The sequence below is a fragment of the Mustelus asterias genome, unplaced genomic scaffold (genome assembly GCF_964213995.1).
Source record: "Mustelus asterias unplaced genomic scaffold, sMusAst1.hap1.1 HAP1_SCAFFOLD_50, whole genome shotgun sequence".
Taxonomy (NCBI): Eukaryota; Metazoa; Chordata; class Chondrichthyes; order Carcharhiniformes; family Triakidae; genus Mustelus; species Mustelus asterias.
The window spans coordinates 935,372-941,095 of record NW_027590123.1 but is presented as its reverse complement, the minus strand read 5'-3'; the positions used below and the strand labels follow the sequence as shown (position 1 = coordinate 941,095).

At 45.2% G+C, this 5,724-nt stretch overlaps 2 non-coding genes across 2 annotated transcripts; both read right to left on the bottom strand.

The window, feature by feature from the left end:
* Nucleotides 1-3,357: 3,357 nt before the first annotated feature.
* trnae-cuc (transfer RNA glutamic acid (anticodon CUC)) lies at nt 3,358-3,429 on the bottom strand. Its single transcript has one exon. It is a non-coding gene; the product is annotated as a tRNA-Glu (tRNA).
* A 1,365-nt stretch (nt 3,430-4,794) lies between these two features.
* trnan-guu (transfer RNA asparagine (anticodon GUU)) lies at nt 4,795-4,868 on the bottom strand. The gene has a single exon. It is a non-coding gene; the product is annotated as a tRNA-Asn (tRNA).
* Between the last annotated feature and the right edge of the window lie 856 nt (nt 4,869-5,724).

Below are 5,724 nucleotides of genomic sequence, written 5' to 3'. Positions count from 1 at the left end.
CTAAGTGGAAAGAATCTCTCCACCTCTACCCTATCCAGCCCCTTCATTATCTTATAGGTCTCCATAAGATCCCCCCCTCAGCCTTCTAAATTCCAACGAGTACAAACCCAATCTGCTCAGTCTCTCCTGATAATCAACACCCCTCATCTCTGGTATCAACCTGGTGAACCTTCTCTGCACTCCCTCCAAGGCCAATATATCCTTCCGCAAATAAGGGGACCAATACTGCACACAGTATTCCAGCTGCGGCCTCACCAATACCCTGTACAGATGCAGCAAGACGTCTCTGCTTTTATATTCTATCCCCCTTGCGATATAGGCCAACATCCCATTTGCCTTCCTGATCACCTGTTGCACCTGCAGACTGGGTTTTTGCGTCTCATGCACAAGGACCCCCAGGTCCCTTTGCACAGCAGCATGTTGTAATTTCTTTCCATTTAGATAATAATCCAATTTGCTATTATTTTCTCCAAAGTGAATAAACTCGCATTTGTCAACGTTATACTCCATCTGCCAGTTCCTCGCCCACTCACTCAGCCTGTCCAAATCTCTCTGCAGACCTTCTACGCCCTCCGCACGATTCACTTTTCCACTTATCTTTGTGTCGTCTGCAAACTTTGTTACCCTACACTCTGTCCCCTCCTCCAGATCGTCTATATAAAAGGTAAATAGTTGAGGCCCCAGTACCGATCCCTGCGGCACGCCACTAGTTACCATCCGCCAACCAGACAAGCACCCATTTATTCCGACTCTCTGCTTCCTGTGAGGAGGAATTTCTTCCCTCAGAGTCATAGAGTGGTACAGTGAAGAAAAGGCCCTTCGACCCATTGAGTCTGCACCAACAGTAACTTCCACTAAAGTTGTGCTAATCCAATTTTCCATCTCTTGTACCATATCTTTGAATGTTGTGATGTTTCAAGTGCTCATCCAAATGCTTTTGGAAGGTTGTAAGGTTTCCGACCTCCACTGCCTTCCCAGGCAGTACATTCCTGATTCCCATCACCCTCTGAGTGAATGTTTTTCTCAACTCTCTTCTGAATCTCCTGCCCTTTGCCCTAAAACTATGTCCCCTCATGATTGACCCCTCAACCAAGGGGAACAGCTGTTTCCTATTCACCCTGTCCATACCCCTCATAATCTTACACACCTCAATCAGCCTTCTCTGCTCTAAAGAAAACAATCCTAACCTTTCCAGTCTCTCCGTGGAGCTCAAATACTCCATCCCAGGCAACTTGCTGCTGAGCCTCCTCTGTACCCCCTCTAGTGCTATCATATCCTTCCTCTGGTGTGGTGACCAGATCTGCACACGGTACTCCAGCTGTGGCCTAACCAACGCTCTGTACAACTCCAACATTAACTCTTTGCTCTTCTACTCTGCGCCATGACTGATAAAAGCAAGTGTCTCATCTGCCTTCTTTACCACTTGATTCACCTGCTCTGCTGCCTTCAGGGATCTGTGAATAATTGCCCAAGATCCATATGTTCCTCTGAGCTTCCCAGTGTCCTGCAACTCATTAAATACTCCCTTGCCTTGTTACTGCTTCCAAAGTGCATCACCTCGCACCTATCAGGGTCAAATACCATCTGCCACTGCTCTGCCTATCTGACCAACCCAGCGATATCTTCCTGTAACCTACAACCTTCTTCACTATTAACCATCCTACCAATCTTGGTGTCATCTGGAACCTTGCTTATCGTTGCCCCCACATTATCATCTGTCTCATTTATGTATAACAACAATAAGCCCCCCAGCACGGAGCCTTGTGGTGCACCACTGGACACCGGCCTCCAGCCACTCAAACAGCCTTCCAACACCACCCTTTGTGTCCAATTACTAAACCAGTTTCGGATCCATCTCGCCAAGGTTTCCTGAATTCCATGTGCTTCCAGGATGGTAAATCTTTGGAATTCCCTATCCCAGAGGGCTGTGGAGGCTCAGTCATCGTTCACAGACTGAGATGGATAGGTTTCTACAGATTAAACATATTGCAAAGTTTCACCATCTGTGATCCCTTGTTCCAGCCTCTCTCCCCCCGCCCCCCCCCCCGCCCCTCTCCCCACCCCCTCAGCCCCTCAGCTGGAGGAAACAACATCCCTGTATTCAGTCAGTCCAGCCCGGTCAGAATTTATACATTTCAATTCGATCCCCTCTCATTCTTCGGAACTCCAGTGAATACAGGCCCAGTCGACTCAATCTCTCCTCATACGACAATCCTGCCATCCCAGGAATCAGTCTGGTGTGCCTCCGCTGCTCTCCCTCTATGGTAAGTGCAGCATTTCATAGTTTCAGAGACAATGGTATCAGGAGGAATTCCAATGCAAACTGGAGGAACATCGCCCGATCTCCCGATTCGGCACTGACTGCGTTCCAGACTCAACACTGAATTCAACAACTTCAGAGCATCTCCTTTCCTCCATCTTCTCCCCATTTCCATTTATTTTGTTTTATTTCGTTTGATCTTACTTATTTATTTTTATTACTTTATATCTTTTTATATATATATATTTTTTTTAAATTTCCATGTTTTGCATTGTTTATTTAAAATCTCACTTTCCATTTTGTTGCCCCCTCTCCCTCCACCCCACTCGGGCCGTCTCTCACACATGTTTGGAAAGCAAACCGGAGCACACGGAGGAATCCCACGCAGACACGGGGAGAACGTGCAAACTCCACACAGAGTGACCCGAGAATTTAACCTGAGCCACTGGCGCTGTGAGGCATCATTGCTAACCACTGTGAAACCATGCCGTCCTATTCTACTGCATTTAATTTTACTGCAGTGTTAGTACCAACCTGTGATAAACCATTTTGTGGATATTCTGCTGATCATCATTAACTTATCAGCGTTAATGGACGGTGGCTTCCAGCCCCAAGTTGGGGGCCACTGTTTGTACAGAAGGAGGTTTGTACAGAAGAAGCAACTTTGCTGCTTTTCTGGGTGAACTCCAGCTCTCCATTCCTCCGGCAGCGTCACCGCTCAAACTGAGTCTTTCTCCATCCCGCGCTGTTAATCTCACAGTTACTGCTTTCTGAGTGAAAACTGCCTCCACTTCACTGGAGGTCGGAGAGTTACAATTAAAGGTCTTCTTGTCACTGAGTCCGAGATTTGGACCCAGACCTGCGAGCTATTTATGTCAGTAGAAACAATAAAATCTACTCCATCAACAGCCAGATCTTAGCCGACATCACCATCTATATCGTGAGCGCTTTGTATCCTATTACTCTCTTTTTTTTGTTCTTGACATGTGACATTTCCAATTCAGACACAAAAGAGGAAACCGACCTGCTGCTGATTCCCACAGAACTGGTACAAACCTGGAAGTAACGCAGGATGTTGACGCAGCAATATATCTATTTTCCCTGACCGGGAATCGAACCCGGGCCGCGGCGGTGAGAGCGCCGAATCCTAACCACTAGACCACCAGGGAAGCTGGCCTAAGTTCTTTAAAAGATTGATTTATCCATGAGCCTTCTGCCTTTTATTTTTATTTCAGACTCTTTATTCACAAAAAACAAGTTTCTCCTTTAAATTGTCATGTTTAGATCGAACCCAAGGGACTGTTCAGCCAATTAAAACAGCGAATCCTGTTAGCTGCAACATGAAATCGACCGTGAGGTGAAATAGTACCGCAAGCTGGTCATGTGGCACTTTCAATTTCCAAATCTCACCAAACTCATCACTGTGGCTTCTGTGAAACTTACAAGGTAACACACGACAGACATTCACCACGGAGAGCAACTGGCAGAACTCATTTATGAAACATTATCCTGTCGCTTCTCTTCCTGTTTCTGTCGCTGCCTCTCATCAAGTTCCCTCTGGTTGTTCATTTCCCAGGGTCAATTAGCTGCTTGATACAGACACAGAGAGTTGGTGAACCCGATCTTCACCTGGAAAGCAAGGAAAGCGAATGTATGACACACGGCATTGAGAGGAGATGGAGTTTAGAGATAACAGTATAAAGAGACACAGATATCTCATCTTCCTGATCCAGTTCCTGATTGCAGGAACGTACACAGTGCCAATTATCGACTGTCACACTCTCCTTCCAGCCATGAGCACGGAGTTAAGATTTGAAGTGTTTGAAGTCTTGCGACAGTTATTCAGGGTTGTGTTGAGACCACATCTGTAATAGTGTGTTCAGTTTGGATCTCCCCATTTCAGACAAAATAAAAGCAAAATCTGAGGATGCTGGAATCTAAATCAAGAACAGAAAAATCTGGAAAATCTCAACAGCTTTAACGAGAAGGAATAGATTGCATTGAAAAACTGCAGGGATTCTATCATTCTATGAGTTTGATAGGGTGGATGCTGAGACATTATTTTCCCTGGTCCGGGAATCTAAAGCACGGGGGTACAATCTCAGGATAAGGCGCTGATGATTTAGGACTGCGATGAGCAGACATTTCTTCACTTAAAGGATAGTGAATTTGGGGAATTCTCTATGCCAGAGGGTTGTAGATGCTCCATCATTGAACACATTTCAGTTCGGGTTGGATAGGTTTATGATCTATTCAGGAATGAATGGTAGCAGGGATATGGAATTGGAACAAATGCTCAGCCACAAATTCATGTTTCCATTCTAATTGTTAAGCTTAATGGTACAATGGAAGCATGTATATAATATTATATGTAATATGTCAGAAGTCAATAGTCATTAAATAATGTTGGTGACAACAGATAACAGTACAACTGGCAACACTTGAGAGCTATTTTTTATTGACGACCACGGACCCATTGCCAACACGCAACTGTTTGCCTATGAATGCAGATGGTGAGAAAACAGTAAAATCAGCGTCCCTGGGTGGTCTCGAATCACCAACCTTCCAGTTAACAGCCGAACGCGCTGACCGATTGCGCCACAGAGACTAAGGCAGCAGCTGCTGCTGACGATATTCTAAGCTAGGGTGTCAATAACCACAATTCTCTTTCTGCAAAACCTGTTCCAGAACTGCAGCATGACCGCACCGTTTAGAATTCTATCCAAGTATCTTTGGTTACGTTGATCCCGCAGCATTTCTGTAGTGTGTTGGTTATTCTCTGTTTCCTATGAACGTGTAGGTAAAATGAATCCATGTCTCTTATCACAGGGAGCAATTCAAAGGGAGGGAAGGGAACTGACCACCAGAAGCCCAAGGATCCAATAGTTTCCACTCAATCATCAATAACACCATTCACAGCTGTACCTGTATCCAAATATTGTGACCCATTTTCCTCAGGATTTGTTCCAAGAGTTAATATTTTCATTGTTTTCTCCTCATTTTGAAATGAGATTCGCTTCAATATACAACTCAAATGGAATTGGAAACCTGACGGACTCATAGTCACTGGGTAACATAAACCCCATGGTGTTCATTTCCAGATTCACAGCGCTCAGCTTTTCAATCAAATGGAGGAATCTACTACTGAAACGTTTTGGAAAGTTGGTTTGAATATTGTTTGTGACTCACTCAGATACTGTTTAAATGATACTCGAAGGTTCAGTGCGCGGGATATAATCCGTAAACGTTTTGCTGAGCTTGTGTTAGGTGTATTGCGAGTTTTGAACGGGGTTGAATCTTGTGTCCCAGGGATGGGCGGTAACCCACTAATTGAAGCGGCAGTCGCCGCTTTTCTGCTGGCAGCGGATGGATGATTGGAGAATGCGGGGTAAAATGCTGCTGCTTGTCCCTGTCTCACTTACTGTGGAGCTGGTGAAGAGAGAATCATTGATGCGTTTGTTCCC